General features: G+C 40.9%; 1 protein-coding gene and 1 long non-coding RNA gene across 2 annotated transcripts in view; one reads left to right on the top strand and one right to left on the bottom strand.

Moving 5' to 3' along the window:
- Window positions 1–310: 310 nt before the first annotated feature.
- Window positions 311–17,934, top strand: part of LOC134221502 (uncharacterized) — a 166,207-nt gene continuing 148,583 nt past the window's right edge. The window contains exon 1 of the mRNA XM_062700698.1: window positions 311–997. The gene's annotated coding sequence lies outside the window, so the exon portion shown is untranslated. The remainder of the gene's footprint in view (window positions 998–17,934) is intronic.
- Window positions 10,406–17,563, bottom strand: LOC134225817 (uncharacterized). The gene is made up of 3 exons (XR_009983332.1): window positions 17,489–17,563; window positions 15,110–15,434; window positions 10,406–10,661 (listed from the first exon to the last, which is right to left on the bottom strand). It is a non-coding gene; the product is annotated as an uncharacterized LOC134225817 (long non-coding RNA).

Genomic DNA, 17,934 nt, shown 5'->3' with positions numbered 1-17,934 from the left:
CAGTTCCTCCTTTTTACAACCGATGAGGAAACCACTGTGGAGCACCTCGAATTCCGCTTCACAGACCCACTCACTTGCCACGCTCCCCGATGCAATGAAGACCCCATCAATTCTCCGCATGACCCGAGTGAACCGACCGATCCGAACCACCTCGGCGGCCTGCTGGCTGGCTGTGGTGTGGTGTCGTTTGGTACTGCTTGCAAAGATGCTCCGTCATCGTCATCATCTGCTCTCGGTTTGGCGGTCGATCGGTCGGTGCTTCTGCCCAGCGCAAACAAACGGCTTCTGGCATCAAACGAGAGCGAAAGGGAATCCGGCGAGCTTAGCTGCGCGCGCGCACAAATTCTATAGTTTTATAAAATTAAACGGTAATACTAATAATTAGGCTATTCGGAGATTAGGCTCGGTGCGATAAAGACGCGTTAAATTTTCGGTTTTGCGTGCGGTCGGTAGAATATTCCGGCGGTTATTTTTGGACCTGGTAATGATCCTTGAGAACTGCTGTGATTGATGGTGCGATTGAATGGATTGAATTAGACGAATTACAGCTGACCTCAGTTCATCAATCGACACGTCGTGGTATCGATCGAGAGGGTCGATCGTGGGAGTCAAGAAGTTCGAAATTTGGGCTTGGGAAGTGTTCCGAGCAGGCCAGTCGAATTTTAAGGGTCTCGGTTTAGCAGTGCCTTATTTGGGCTACAAACTTGCACGAGTGTACAGCGGATGCTGAAGGCGATTGGTAGTTGAAGGAAAACCCTTGTGAAGTGATCATCTTTCGTGACGCTTTGGGATAGAATAGTGGTGTTCTAAATTCTGCTGTTGCTTCGTGAAACAATTGTGGTGCCTGTCGATATTGAATTGGTAGTTCTGCTTGAAGCAAAGGATTGCATCAGCAACGTGAGCAGCACGTTTCGGATCAGCAAACAAGGCTGGAGTGCAGTGAAAGATTGTAGTACTGCTACCGTTGCAGTTGCTGGGGTGCCAGGAGATACGTTGGGTAAGTCTAAGATGTTGTGTGTTGTAAAGTGATCTCTCAATAGAAGGGTAACTGGATTGGATGATACGTTTGGCACCATTTTTTTCTGATGTAAATCAAGCCATTGAATAAAGAATTGTTACAAAATTGAACTCGTCGCTTTGAGGACGCGAGCATGTATTTAAGCATAGTTCTTAGATGTATGCGCAGTTATTATAGAATGAGTCATTCAATTGCTTACAATTTCAATGACAATAACAATAAAAAAAAGTTATCCCTTTGTTTTTTTCGTGTTATATTGTGCCTTGTTGTGCCTTGTCGACAACTTTTATCATTTTCCAAGGCTCTCATACTGCCCATGATCGCATATTTGTAACACTCGCATTTTTGTTCATTTTGTAGAAAGCCTGTGAATCGTTCAGAAAGCTCAATTTACATCATCTAATCCCACAACAGTAAAATAGGCTTTGCTATCTTGGTTATCTGTGGTAAACTGGAAATGATTGAGTTTGTGTGGAGGATTGACAAACGATTTACAAAATCAACCAAAATGCAGTTGTTACAAATATGCGATCATGGGCAGCATAGCTGTGAGAAATTTTTTTCTGTAGTACAAAAAGCACGTGCTATCAAAGCATGCATCGCCACAATCCACCACGTGGCGGTCAAATTTTAAAAATTCTTAAAGTGGCTTTTTTCTACAGGTATGTTTTTCTTATCTGGCGCTTATTGTTCGTTGCGACTAAAAATAAGCGGAGGAGTAGATTTTTTCATGCGCGGTATAATAATTATGTCGTTAATTATAAATAGGCGATCATAGGTAGCATGCAGCATCCAGGCGTTATCCGTTGACGAAGATCGTAAAAGCACGCTGCGGAGCGGAGGATACAAGACCTCGCAAAAAAAAGTTCCTATCGCGTTGCAGTCTTGTCTTCGAAAGCTGTTGGTGAAGATTCTCTTCTAAATTGACAAATGGGTCGAATCAAACTGTTTGATGTCAGATACACATCTTCGGTTTCCACATGGGCAAGAGAACGAATGGCAATGTAATCCAATCTACATACGCTATAAACAGCAGATGGGTTCAGTGTTTAAGATATTTAGGGGGCATTTGACTTGCCCGACAAACTTCAAGTAAATAGACTTTATTCAACTCGTTATTTGTACAATTAGTTGTCTGAGAGTCGTATGAGTTTCTCTCATGGTGATTCGACAACTTCACGAATTGGTTACGTGGGGATTCACCACGACTCATAATTGAGGCTTCTTATTTACACTTTCAACGTCAGAGACATAGGCAAATGTCTCTGGGAAAAGTTAATTAAGACAGCAATAAGTAAGCTTCTGCATTAACTGGTGGGTGAGACGATTATAACATCACGCGTCATAGGCATCATATAACATAGAGATAACATTTCACCTAAAAAACACTAAGAATATTTTTTTCGACTCGCAGCATGTCTTATAAATACCTTGGTATCTGATTCGACACAAAATACACCTTCAAAATGCATATTGTGTATTTCACACACCAATATTAGAAACAAATCCTCCTCATGCGATCAATAACCGGAACAAGCAAGGGAGACCTTTCCGAAGATCTAAGTTGCATCGAACAACCATTCTGTCGCTAAATGCATCTTCCCAGTGTGACCCCAAGAACAATTTGAAAATCTTAGCATCGGAGGAAAACGTTCAAAGCCTAGCAGCTCCTGAAAAGTTTAATAATCTTAAAAATATTTCATTTACTTTACATTATTCTCCATAAGAAGTACATGAAATACCGCAACGATAAGCAGAAATTGCATTATCGTTAATTTTCTGTCTCCTATTGTTGCAGTAAGATGTCTCAAAATTGCACAAAATCAGGAAAGACCCTGAATAACTTAAAAAAATTATGAATGTGTGGGTTTTTTTCGATTTTTTTAACGATATATTCGTTGTCTACAAAAATGGGCTTTTTGCAGAGCCGTAGCGTGCTTGTTTGGCGCCCTTGGCGAAGACTTCATTTGGCGCCCCTCTTTTTTCGCATACTTCTTCTTCTTCTATGGCTCTACATTTCAACTGGAACTTGGCCTTTTACATACTGGTTTCTTGTCAAATTCAGATAGAAGAAGAACTAAAATAATGTTATACTGTTATTCTTCTCTGATGTTTTTATTTGTCAAAATTAAAACTTAACTCTACGCGCTTTTACGTTTGCAAACTCTGTTACAATCTCATCCAAATCAACACTAGATAGAACTTTGCTTTCAATCGAGATCAACGCAAGATTTGTGAGTCGCTCCTGTCCCATTACTGAACGTAAATAGTTTTTGATTATTTTCAGTTTGCTGAAGCTTTGTTCGCAAGATGCGACGGTAACTGGTAATGTTAGATATACTCGTAGACTTGTCATTATATTCGGATACAAATCACATAAAGAATACTATTGAATGCACGGAAGCAGATCACTAGGTGAAGCTTCTTCTACATTTTCTAACAGAAGTGGAATCTGGGATTTGAATACTTCCAACTCTGAGATAAGTTCAGCTCCATCGACATCCGATGAATATTTCAAAGCGAAGTCCAAAGCACTTTTTCTTATTTCGTTCCATTCTATTGTTTTGAGGTTCTTCCCGTACAGAAATGAAAACTCCTCGGAAATTTCTACAAAACCTTCATATCTTGTGTTCAGCTCAGAGGTCAATTTTTCAAAGACATCGTTTATTTCCGTAGAAAATCGCTCCATGGAAGTTGGGAAATTAACGGCTGTTTCGGTAGATTCATCTGCAAATCTTTTCTTCTTTCGCTGTCTTGTTTCTGGAAAAAAGTCATCAATTCCCATTTCACAACAAACACGTTTAGCCTCGCACGTAACGTCATCGATGAGTTCTTGTCGCATCTCTTTTAATGTTGTTAAGAGTCCCTGGATCAACTTGTGTGCAGTATCGATCGACATATTCTTCTTCTGAAGTGCTCGATTCACTCTGTCAATTGCTGAGAGAATTCGACTCCATAAATGCAACAGACAAACAAATTTGTAGTTCATTTGCTTCATGAGAGTAGTTGCGCCGAAGACAGTATCATTGTTGAACTGATCCCTGTTTGTCATGTCCTTCAACAGAAGCCATACGGGAACAATCGTTTTTTTGAGTGCAGTTACCGCGCGTTCCTTGGATGACCACCTTGTGTCGCTGTGATCCTTTAGGGAAACTCCTAGTTAGGGTGGTCTAACCGCTAGTACCGAAACCGGTATTACCAACCAATTTTGAGTACCGAAAATATTATATTATATTAGAGACGGAAAAATACCGGTACTTTCGGTATTTAAAATTTTGCTGTCAGTTTAAAAATCTGACTTTTTCTTCAATGAACAATGAACAGAATTTTTCCGCAATGTAAGAAATTTTAAAAACTGTACGAGTAGTAGTTCTTTTCCGTAGATCACCTGTGAAAAACGATTTTCTGCAAAAATATATCCTTTCTGAATTCAGAAAAGAATTTGAATTAGTGGCTGATGCCAAGGCACGCTGAAATAATTCATGCCCTCGAACCTGTTCAAGCTATTGTGGAACTTCTGCTCTGTGAGTTGAAGTCGACGTGCCGTTCCAATTTACGTTGGAACTATTATCAAATCAAGCCACAGAAATTTCCGCCACTATTTCGATGCTTTTAAGGAATGAATCCAAGAGAGACGATCCAAATACGCCGATCTTTTTGCTTTTTTGAATAATTCTGCCGTGAAGCAATTGATCAGAAACGATTTTGGCATTTTCTTCAAGGCATCCAGAGCTACTTTGATAAGGCAAGCGTATGGTATCTTGAAGTGGCTAATCATTCCTGATGCGATCGTTAAAACTGAGACAACGACCATACCTGACGATCGGTACGAAGAAGATGCCTCTTTGAATATTTTTCTGGTTTATCGGTTGAAAAACAACTTGTGAAGAGACTGTAGCAAAGCAAAACACTTGCGTTGCTGGTGGCAAATACGTTGACTCCAGGATTCTTGCACTTAATCCGTAAGGAATTCTCCTACATGAATTCCTAAGGGCAAGTATTTGACACTGATTTTCGACGGTCTTGGAATTATTCGTCCTACTTCGGTTGAACCAGAGAGGGCATTCTCAGTAGTTGGCTGCTAACAAAATCCAATGCGAATTGGGAGATGAGTCGCTCAGTATGTAATGTCTACTTGTTTCGCTCAACAAGCAATGATTTTAACATTTAAAATTTGTCAACAAATATTGTTTTTATCCAGAAGTCCAAATCAAAAGTTTTTCTTTTACTACCTGTGATTTTTACAAAAACCGGTATTCTATCGGTATTACCGGTTTTGACTCCATCAAATACCGAAAACCGGTATTTGACAAAAATGGCCAATACCGACCACCCTACTCCTAGTTTACAAATGGGCAGCTGTCATCGGTTAGTAGATGAAGAAATTGAATATTTGTTGTGCGTTCCCAAAAAATGTTGTCATCGTAAGAGATAGACTTGCCGCGTGAGAGACAGCTAAATTAGGGCTGTGCGCTGCACATGGCACAAATCTGGCCAGTTCGTTTATTTGCATTAAACGTGACTGCACACCACTATGTTTGCCGGCCATGTTCCTCCCATTATCGTAAGACTGGCCGCAGCAAAACTGAAAGTTCAAATCGTCGGCTTGGAGCTTATTCAAAATTTCTTCAGATAATCCTTTGTCTGTCTTTTAATTAGTATGGATAAAATCAATAAAGTGCTCTCTGATCACGCAATCTCTATCTGAGAGTTCCACAAACCGTACAATTTGACTCACTTGTTCTTTGTGACTTTTATCGGGAGTGCAATTAAAAAATGATGGAAAAATATTTAGCGGCTTTCAGTTGTTTGATGATTTCTTTTCTGATTTTAGATCCTAGCAACTCTATGACCTCATTTTGAATTTGAGGCGAAAAATATCTCAGTGCATACTTGTTCGCTTTTACGTGAGCCATATGTGCTGCCAATTGAGGGTGATAATGACTTATCAATTCCAAAGTATTCAGGAAAATTCCATCTTCGAAACTTTTACCGTCATAGCTTTTGCCACGAAAAGCTAAATTATTCCGAGCACAATAAATTATGACGTGTACAACAACCTTCAAAATGTTCCGCCATTTTTCTGCCTCTCTTTGAATGTCTATTTGCAGATTCATGTCAATCGTTCTCCCTACATGTAGAGATTTCTCAAATGTCTTCCGCGTCATGTATGATTCTCGTTGCTGATTTGAATTTTCATGAAGCTCAACACAGGGATTAGTTGCAAATCAGAGATCAGGGTTGCTTTTAAATTCTTGTGGAAAAGCAAACAAGGAAAGCAAAACAAAGCATTTCTGGATTCACTGTACACTGGATAGTGCATAATCGCCGTTCTTCAGAATTTTGAAAAACCATTTTTTGTCAAAATGTCTTCCATCATCGTCGACAGGAAAAACAAACGAATGGATATTAACTGTTTTTGGACCCTGTTTTACAAGAAGAGTGCGTTATTTATCAGTGATCATAGGCCACTTAACCGGATCTTCATAGGTTATGAATAAGTTCGACCCTTCGCTGTTTTCCTTCTCTACATGAATTGATGATAATGCGAATGAATCTGAAAACAGTTGACTCTGATATATTCAACGTACCCTCATCGGATGTGAGAATGGGTCAAAACGACTGTCGTTCAAAAAGGTAGCATATCTATTCTACAAGCATTCTAAGTTTTTGAAACGTTGACCTATTTTCACCCCCGATGGTGGTACAATATTTATTTATTACCTTCATGCTTATTAGGGCATTGAATACAATTTACAGATGTGCTTATCGTGGGCACATTACGATCATCTGTCTGGTCTGACTCTGCATGGGACTTTTACTTAGCATAAAAAAAGGTTTTCAATTTGATTTGTATTTACCTGAATTCGAAACCACAACTCTATAAATACATTTTACATTAAAAAATTAATTAGCACAATTCCACTCTACACACATCACACATGGAAACAACGCTATTCAAAAAAAATCACCTGTGTCATCATTTCTTCCAGAATTAACTTCAATTTTATCACTTCTAATTAACCAGTCACCTAAGATTACCCGAAAGCGAAGCTGCATGTTTTTCACGCTCAGATTTCAACTTCCGATTCGCAGAACCTGACAACTTTTTTGAAGCCATTTTTGCCGCATCAAATTTGAATAGTTTGACATTTACAATTTAAATCTGATTTGAAGTACAAATCTTCTTTATCGACTTTGTTGTATGAAGAGTTTCTACACTCATAAAAAATGTCTATCTGATTAGCAAACACGAGAAAACTGATAAAAAACTTCACTTCGTGTGTTCAACTTCAACTAATTCTTCGTATGGTCGGGGCAACCTGGTCAACTTTACGCTACGGCGCTGGCTTTTTGTCATAAAATGCGTCTGGGTTGCCCCAGCCCCGTAACGCTGGGTAGACACATTTGCGTGGTGTGTTACGGTGTAAGATCTACCACGGTCACATTGTCAGCTACAGGTAAATCCTGACCCAAGGAATACCTTCCCCAATATCCTACTCATGGGTACTTATGAGGGTGTTGCTGAGTCGGGGGCCTCTCGTTAAGTGAGTACTACATCAACATTTCCTTCCTCTCCCAAGTTACGGTGAAGATGGGCATGGCCTAGATTGTAATCAAGGACCACACCCACCTTGATTTCTGACAGCAATTTGAATAAGTATTTCAAAAGAATAACATGAGTATCACTACACATGCTATGCTATGCTAAAATGCGTCTGGGCTGACCCAAAACGTCAAGTCCCAGAGTTATATCGTAGATCATTTTTTTGCTTCTTACAACCTAAGCTTTCATTTGAAGGTCAATTCCCAACTTTCCTGACTGTGTGCAATTTTGAGACAACCTAACATTAGGGTAGAGTTTAATTGATCTTCCAGGTCAACTATGCCTGGTATCGAACCGATAGCAACCCAGCGTGTCCATTTCCCTAGAGCCCATGCTTCACTCTTCAAATAAGTCCAAAGCAGATGTTCTCGGTTCTCCTAATTACCCTAATGTTATTATTTATTTATTCAGACTAAGGCCGAAGTGGCCTGTGCGGTATATAAGAGTCTTATCCATTCGCCTCGGTCCATGGCTACACGTCGCCAACCACGCAGTCTACGGAGGGTCCGCAAGTCATCTTCCACCTGATCGATCCACCTTGCCCGCTGCGCGCCTCGCCTTCTTGTGCCCGTCGGATCGTTGTCGAGAACCATTTTCACCGGGTTACTGTCCGACATTCTGGCTACGTGCCCGGCCCACCGCAGTCGTCCGATTTTCGCGGTGTGAACGATGGATGGTTCTCCCAGCAGCTCATGCAACTCGTGGTTCATTCGCCTCCTCCACGTACCGTCCGCCATTTGCACCCCACCATAGATGGTACGCAGCACTTTCCTTTCGAAAACTCCAAGTGCGCGTTAGTCCTCCACGAGCATCGTCCAGGTCTCGTGTCCGTAGAGGACTACCGGTCTAATGAGCGTTTTGTAGATTGTCAGTTTGGTACGGCGGCGAACTCTATTCGATCGGAGTGTCTTGTGGAGTCCAAAGTACGTACGATTTCCAGCGTCTCCGAATTTCTCTGCTGGTATCATTTTCGGCAGTGAGTTCAGTGCGTGTTGGCTCTTGTTTCGGACGGCAGAACGATCGCGCGATGTGCCGAAATTTTGTGTTTTGCATTGCGCGGCCGGTAAATAATAAAGTTAATTAGTTCAGTGCGTGTTGGCTCTTGTTTCGGACGGCAGAACGATCGCGCGAAACATTTGTAAAATCCAGGTTATTTTGTCCTCCTTTGGACGGTTCGTAGGTAAATTGATGAATATATTTTATTATTTTTTCAGCATATACTGTTATTGACAAACGCTCTATATTGTCGAATAGAGCTCCCTATTATTCACCTTACCCACTAACACAAATTTTCCTTCCCGAGACATCTATGAAGGTAGTATGGGTTCCCTGCATCTTCACTAGTAGATGTTGAACTAACATTCCTTCCTTTCCTTCCGTGATTGTAAGGACGTGGCCAGGTATACAACTGCTACTGTATAGGAAAAGGTACTAATCCCAAGTACCAATTTGCGACAATATACAGTAGATTGCTCAATTGAGCATTGTATAGCCACCCACGATTTGTACAATCACATATGCTATGCTATGCTATGCTATGTCGTAAAAATTGTAATGGAACATAAAAATTAAGTTTTGATAATAGCTCCGTTGAGTCAATTCTGTTTGAAACAATATTGTTTATAAAAGTTACCATTGCTATATCTCGACGCACTTTCAGTGAATGAATATTGATGAGCTTACAATGAGCTACATATGGTGGCAATGGAAATTCGGTCCACCCTAACTTTCGTAGTGCATATAATAAAAATTGTTTTTGAACTGACTCAATTCTGTTGGCATGAATAGCTGAAAATGGGGACCAAACTATGCTGCAATATTCTAAGATTGGCCTTACATAAGCTGTATATAGTGTTTTTATTGTGTATGGGTCCTGAAAATTGTAACAGAATCGTTTTATAAAACCTAACATGTTGTTGGATTTGCTTACAATTAAGTTATAATGATCGATGAAAAAGAATCCAATATTACTCCCAAATCTCTTACTCTATTGCTTCTTACTACGTTCTGATCGTCAAAACTAATATTTGCGCTGAGTATGTTTCGTTTTCTGCTGAAGGTTATTAAGTTGCATTTTTTTATATTCAACTGTAGAAGACTTTTTTACACCATGTATGGAATACCAATATTTCATCTTTGAATGTATCGATATCCTCGACAGTTTTGATTTTTAGGAAAAGTTTCATGTCATCTGCATAAATTAAGACATTCAATTTATGAAGCACAAGAGGGAGGTCATTTACAAATAAAATAAAAAGTAATGGACCTAAATGAGATCCTTGAGGAACTCCAGAAGAGGCTTGTATTGAGGTTGATAATTTTCCTTTGTGTCTTACAATTTGAACACGACTTGTTAGATACGATTCAAGCCAATGAAGAAGTTTTGGTTATTTCACGACGTGGCCCACTGTGCACCGGCACCGGCAGCGACAAACTAATTATTAGGGTGGCTCAAAAATTATTATGCTCTGCTACGCTAAGTCGATTATGTTTCATATTTTGGGTGTCATCCGATGGTTTGGGCGGGTTTGTATGACAGTTGATATGGCGAGATTGAATTTTACATTATTCTGATTGTGGCGCTTTGTCATTGTGTAACATAGTTACAAAATAGAAGCCGTTTAGTAGATTTAATTGAGTTTGATTGGTTAGCTTCTCGCCCTGAGTCTCGCCGGGTATCTTATCTTGCTGCTTCACAAGCAAGAGATTTAGGTCGTCTTGCTTGGCGCTTAAGTGAAGCCAGTTAAACGGAAATCAAAGAACGGTTCCAACTCCAAAACTCCCCGTTACATTTTGGCGCCCAACGTGGGACATTTAAAAAAAATTAGGGCGTGCGAATAAATTATAGGATTTTTTAATTGAATTTGAATTAGTTATTTTGAATTTGCGCTCGATTTAGATTATTCATGAAACTTAATTAGGGTATAATTGAAATAAGGTACTCACGAGTGAATTCTGATTAGGATAGGTTTTGGATTCGTTAATTTTGTGATGAAGTATAGTTCCGGTCGTATTAATCCGTGGAATCAGGCCAGCCTAAAAGAAACAAATTGGAAACAGTGAATTTGAGCTTAGCTTTTATTGAATTTAGGATAAGTGTAATTGAACCACGGTTTTGAAATATTATTAAAGTTATTATTGCATTAGAATTGAAATTTAGCGTTGATTGAATTTAGGATAAGTGTGATTGAACTACGGGTTGAAAGTTCATTTAATTTATTATTGCGTTGATTATCAACATTTCTAAAATTATCATGGCGTACGCCCCAGTCCAACCAGGTCTTGGGTCTTATATTAACCCGAATGATCTGTTACCGGACGAAATACAGTATGAGTTGGAGCTGCGAAACATGAACCTATCGTATGCCCCCATGGAGGAACAGAGAAGTGAACTGAGAAGAATACAACTGGAGGAACTTAGAAACCCGACACCTATAACGACCAGTAAGACCATTGAAGATGAACTCTCGGTCATCCAAGTGAAACTGGTCATGATTAGACAGGAATTTGAAATTCAAGGAGGCAAACAAGTGCTAATTTCTCGGCTTCGGCATATTAGGTTGAGGGTAATTAGACTTAATGCGGTCAATGAGAGACAAGTGAAGTTGAAAGAGGAGTTAATGGAGGAGATAGCATTTCTATTTGATACGTTTTGTAATCCAGATGATCGAACACCGGTCATGTCTACTACACACCAAGGACGGACGTTACCGGCACGGAATACAGGGGCTATTCCTAGAAACCCTGCCCTCGAATTCCCCCAGTCACTAAATGAGCAGCGACCATCAGAGTGTGGACCTACTTTATCAACAGTGATAAGAGATAATGTCACTGGAGTTTCAAGAGACCCCACCAGTTTACTCAAGCGTCCACGGGTAGGATTTATCTCAAACTCAACCCAGAAATCCAATAGGACTCTGAACCCATTTCCTAATCATTCGATTCGCTTCAAGTTAGCGATACCCAAATCATTCAGTCCACCTCAACGCCACCCCCTATGTCGACGAATACTCAGTCATATCCACCAGGATTACCCCAGTCAAACTGCAGCAGATGAGGCCAGTCCGGCCACTCCGACCTTTGGAGATAACACTAGACTCCGAGCCGAGGTCAGTCGGATTTTTGTGGATGTGTTATCAACCCAACTGGAGAATATAATGGTTCGAATCACACAAAGAATGCAAGAACTGCAGAGGAGGACAACACAGCCTCCTGAGCTGGACGTAGAAGCTAGAGTCGGAAGGCAACCGCAGGACTTGTTTCAAGCTATGGATCACCAATCGAGGAGAACATACAACAGTGAAGGAAGTGTACACCATCCACCCCAATCACGTCAACCACGGCAGAATATTGGACTAGTCAATGAACGATCGACCAACCGAACGTCTACCCCAATTTTGATTAGCAGTGCCGCCGAACGACGTCACCCAGCAGAAGTAGAGATTCCACAGTCCGAGGATCATCGTTACTTGCCGAGAGCAGAGGATGTTTACAGAGACATGCGACCCCACCTCAACAAAATTCCGATAAACAAATGGCCGATAAACTTCAGTGGAGATCCGAGGGGAATGTCCGTCGAAGAATTCTTGAAACGGGTTGATTGTTTGGCCCGGAATAATTCAGTGTCCGAGAGGGAGCTATTGAGTAAGGCTAACTTTCTCTTCCGACCTGAATCACCGGCGGAGATATGGTATTACACCTTTAGTCACAAATTTGAATCTTGGCAAACCTTGAAATACCACCTTCGTTTGAGGTTTGAGGGTCTGGGTCATTTGGCATAAAGTCATTTGGCATAACGCCATTTGGCATAAGGTCATTTGGCATAAAGGCCATTTGGCATAATGGTCATTTGGCATAACGGACATTTGGCATAATTTTGAACTGCAAGAAAAGAGTGGGTCATTTGGCATAACGGACATTTGGCATAATTTCAAACTGTGAAAGCGAAAGGGATATTTCATGTAATGTTTAGCGTAGATAAAGCAGGTCGAGGCTGTATTCTGATAAATTCAGACTGATGGTAGACATTTTCCGGTAGAACGAAATAACAAAACGGCAGAATTACTTCCAAGGGAGGGATCACATCCATCATTAACTTATTCCGGGCAAATGTCTACTTTAAAAGCAGGGATTACATCCACCATTGCTTCAATCCGGGCATGCGCCTTAAGGCCGGATCAAATCCACCGTTGCCCTAATCCGGGCAAGCGCCTCACTTCAAAAACTCCAAAGAACAAATCAAATCCTCCACTACTATAATCCGTGCAAGCGCCTATTTTTAAAGAAGGAATCACACCCACTATTGTCATAATCCGGGCAAGCGCTTACTTTTAAAGAAGCGCCACTCCATTGCCATATTCCATGCAAGCGCCTACTTCTAAAGAAGGGATCGCATCCACCATGGCCTTAATCCGGCCATGCGCCTACTTTTAAAGAAGGGATCACATCCACCATTGCCTCAATCCGGGCAAGCGCCTTCTTTTAAAAAAGGAATAACATCCACTATTGTTATAATCCGGGCAACCGCCTACTTTTAAAGAAGGGATCACATCCTCCATTACCATAATCCATGCAAACGCCTACTTCTAAAGAAGGGATCGCATCCACCATGGCCTTAATCCGGCCATGTGCCTACTTTTAAAGAAGGGATCACATCCACCATGGCCTCAATCCGGGCAAGCGTCTTCTTTTAAAGAAAGAATCACATCCACCATTATAATAATCCGGGTGAGCGCCTACTTTTAAAGAACGGATCACATCCTACATTGCCATAATCCATGCAAGCGCCTACCTTTAAAGAAGGGATCGCATCCACCATGACCTTAATCCGGGAAAGCGCCTACTTTTAAACAAGAGATCATATCTTCCATTGCCAAAATTCGGACAAGCACCTACTTTTAAAGAATGGATCACATCCTTCATTGCCATAATACGGCCACACGCCTACTTTTATAGAGGGGATTACATCTACCACTGCTCTAAGCCGGTAATGCGCCTACTTTTGCATTGCATTGCAAATACATTCTTTCCACGAGAGGATAATGTCTTTTTAATATTGTTATCGACGGGTGTTATATTTACTATTCCGGGGTGTTTCCCGCACCACTTAGTCACCATTTAGCGAACGCAAAGAAAAATTATGCCAAATGTCCGTTATGCCAAAAGACCCTCACTTTTGACGCTGGTCACAATTATGCCAAATGGCCTTTATGCCAAATGACCTTATGCCAAATGGCGTTATGCCAAATGACTTTATGCCAAATGGCCCGCTCCCAGGTTTGAGGTACCAAATAAGGATAAAGTCATCGAAAAGGAAATTCGAGAACGGAAACAAATGTCCAACGAAACATTCGTGACATTCATGGGAGAAATTGAACGATTGTGCCAGCAGTTAACCAAACCACTAACCGAAAGGACAAAGAGGGGTATTTTACTGGATAACATGCGAGATTGGTACAGACCACATTTGGCCTTCATCGATACCGAGACGATAAACACAGAAGCTCTGTGTAATTTATGCTACGAGCTGGATAAATCTGTATATCGTTCGTATGCCCAGAGAAGTCGCCCGTACAATGTTCATTGTTTGGATGAATACGATTATGAAACGGGACACCAGTCAGATGAACCGGAAATCAACGCACTAAGCAGAGGAAGGTCAAGAAACGCAACAAATTCGGAGGAGAAGAGGGAAGTCATTCAGGACACGTCTAACGGGTCGCAAAATTCAATACTTTGCTGGAATTGCCGTCAATTCGGGCATTATTGGAGGAACTGCAATAGAAATAAGAGACTATTCTGCCATGTATGTGGACAGCCGGAAGTTGTTGCGACGAACTGTCCAAACAATCATAGATATTCCCATTACGAGGCAAAAAACGCTACAGCGCAGGGAAACTAGGGAGTAACCCCTCGCCAATTGAAGATTCGACTCCCTCCGCAGAGAACTATGACAAATTTCCACCGATTATGACCATCAACATAAAAGAGAACCGTTGTCCGTATGTAGCAGTCAATATACTAGGTACCGAAATCAGAGGTCTTTTAGATTCTGGAGCTGCGGCTAGTATATTGAGTGATGAAAAGCTATATCTGGACGACATTGTGGTGACGTCTAACACTATAGAGCAACATTTTAAGCTTCTTAGAACCATCGCCGAACGTTTAAGAGCAGCTAATCTGTCGATTAGCGTGGAAAAATCGAGATTTTGCCAGAAAAAGATATCGTACTTGGGATACATTTTATCCGAGGCAGGGTTGTCCATTGACAGTTGCAAATTGGACCCTATACTCAATTACCAAGTCCCGCGAACTTTGAAAGAAGTGAGAAGATTGCTTGGAATGGTTGGATTTTACAAACAATTTATCTCAAATTATTCAACCATCCTAGCACCAATTACAAATTTGCTGAAAAAGAATAAATGCAAACTAACTTGGACAGAGGAAGCAGATCAAGCATTAAATAAGATAAAAGGAATACTCACTTCACCACCCGTTCTCGCTAATCCAGATTTTAGCCAACAATTTGTCATTGAGTCTGACGCATCCGCCGTTGCCGCAGGAGCTGTATTAATCCAATACCATGAAGGGGTTCGCCGGCCCATTGCGTTTTTCTCGCGCAAATTTTCCTCCACACAAATGAAGTATTCTGCAACGGAGCGCGAATGCCTTGCAGTGATACTCGCGATAGAGAAATTCCGTCACTTTGTTGAGGGGACGCGATTCCGAGTAGTCACTGATGCTCAATCTCTCAAATGGCTGAATCAAATAAGCGTCGAAGGCAACTCTGCTCGTCTGGCTCGGTGGGCCCTAAAATTGCAACAGCACGATATTGTGTTAGAGTATCGCAAAGGAAAGCTTAATGTTGTTGCTGATGCGCTTTCAAGAGCAGTAGAAATTAATGTACTTAGTGCTGATCTCGATCTACAAAAATTAAAGAGGAACATCGAAGCGAAGGCCGATAAATATAAGGATTTTAAGATCATGAATGGAAAAGTTTTCAAGTATGTTCCAGCTGGACGATCCGAGGATCCGAGGTACGAATGGAAGCTGGTTCCGTCAAAATCAGATCAGATCAAGATTCTGGAGGCGGAGCACAATATCGCACACTTTGGGTATTTTAAGACCCTACGCAAGGTCCAAGAAAAATATTATTGGCCGGGTATGACCGTCGACGTTAAACGATACTGTCGAAACTGTGATACCTGCAAAACATCAAAGTTTCCGAATAGTCCAAGGATTCCGCCAATGGGACGGCCTAAAATCGCAAGCATGCCTTGGCAGGTTATATCGGTGGACTTTGTGGGGCCATTCCCCCGATCAAAACTTGGAAACACTTCACTACTAGTGGTAACCGATCACTTCTCGAAATTCGTTTTGGTGCAGGCCATGCGGGAAGCTAAGACCGCCTCATTGGTTAAGTTCCTTGAGTCGATGGTTTTTCTTCTGTTTGGCGTGCCAGAAATTCTCATCTCCGATAATGGACCACAATTTAAGTCGTCGTTGTTTGAAGCACTACTACACAAGTATAAAATCAGTCACTGGAAAAATGCACATTATCATCCATCTAACAACCCCACAGAGAGAGTTAACCGGGTGATTGTTGCAGCCATCCGATCGTACTTGAAAGGCGGGGACCAAAAGCAATGGGACAACAAACTACAAGAGGTGGCTATGGCTATTAGGACAGCCGTACATGAGTCCACAGATTTCACTCCGTATTTTATTAACCACGGCAGAAATTATGTTGCAAATGGAGACGAATATGCTAGGATACGGGAAGCATCGGATGAACTAAGCTATGACACGGCGCAGCTGAATGAGGAAATGAAGCAGATATACGAGCAAGTGAGAAAAAATTTAAAGAAAGCATACGAAAAATACAGTCGTTAGGGTAAACTGGGGTAAAATGCACCCCCGGGGCAAAACGACCTTTTGGCATTTTTGGCGGTGTTTCAGGCATATTTTCAAGAATGTTTACTGCTGGACTGGTAGTTCGAGATCCGAACTATATGCGCTGTAGCAAATACTCTCGAAGAATTTCCGAAAATGTCCTCAAAAACGTCAAAGGGTCGTTTTGCCCCGGGGTGCATATTACCCCCGTTTCCCTATTACAATTTAAGATCACGGGCAGCGCCGTCTGACTTCAAGATAGGAGAAATCGTGTTGAAGAAGAATTTTTTCTTATCCAACAAGGCGAAAAACTTCAACGCTAAGCTCGCGGACACATACTCTCCAGCCAAAGTTGTAGCGAAGCGAGGATCTAACTGTTACGAGTTAGAAGACTTGTCTGGAAACAGGCTAGGAGTATTCCATTCATCAGACTTGCAACGTAAATAAAATTCAACCAACATTCAGCTATGACGGTGCAGCTATTCCAGTGGGTGCACATAAACCAAAATATAAGTAAACACTCTATGAGGCACAAATCAACACCAACGTCGAGATGTCAATAATTGTTTCCTCCGTTGCGAAATTTCATATTCCACACACAGGCGTTTTCGTCAGATCGTGTGAGATACGTAGTAATCAGGCAGATACATCCAGCTATGACGGCGCACTATGACTGTGGTGCGCATAAACTAAAAGAAACTACACACTCGGAAGAGGTATGTAGCTCCAACGACGAGATGTTGTTTCCTCCGTTGTCGAGAATAATCCACTTTAACTACAACTGCTGTAAACACGTGCATCGAACGTAAAACTACGATACAGTTTAGGTAGCAAATCTTTCGGTCACTTACACATAGTGATAGATCATTTTCACTATTATTTGAACTTTCTGAATTAGGTATCAACATAGTTAGCAGATAATTTTAAGTCTTCGCCGGTAGAGATTAAGCAACTGAAATTAGATCACTTACACTTCGCACCACTGCTAGCTATCTTCCAAAAGCATTTGGATATACGATCCATTATCCCGATATACATTCACTGAAACGAAAACAACATAGATTAAAACCCAAACTAAAGTCCAACACCTTTTTGCGTTCAGTGTTCATACTAAAAGCGGTCATATTACCGGGGGTCCACGGTTGTAGCAAAAAATAATATAAACTCTTCATAAAGCATGTTTTTCGAAAAGTTTATATTATTTATTGCTTCTACTCTTATTTCTTCATTGATAATTTCTTTTTATGGAAAATTTATATAAATATTTTTTATGGAAAATTTCTTATTTTCAAGGGGAGTTTTAATTTTAGTCGCAAACATTCCACTGAAAAGCTGAAAATAATTTTCTATTCATTATTGACTTATTGCTCCAGAGAGGCGCTTATTTGCATTTTGATTTAAACTTTAATTTAGTGGT

This window comes from Armigeres subalbatus, chromosome 3 (genome assembly GCF_024139115.2).
Source record: "Armigeres subalbatus isolate Guangzhou_Male chromosome 3, GZ_Asu_2, whole genome shotgun sequence".
In the NCBI taxonomy this organism is placed as follows: domain Eukaryota; kingdom Metazoa; phylum Arthropoda; class Insecta; order Diptera; family Culicidae; genus Armigeres; species Armigeres subalbatus.
Note: the sequence above shows the minus strand (reverse complement) of the source record. Positions and strands in the feature narration are given on the sequence as shown.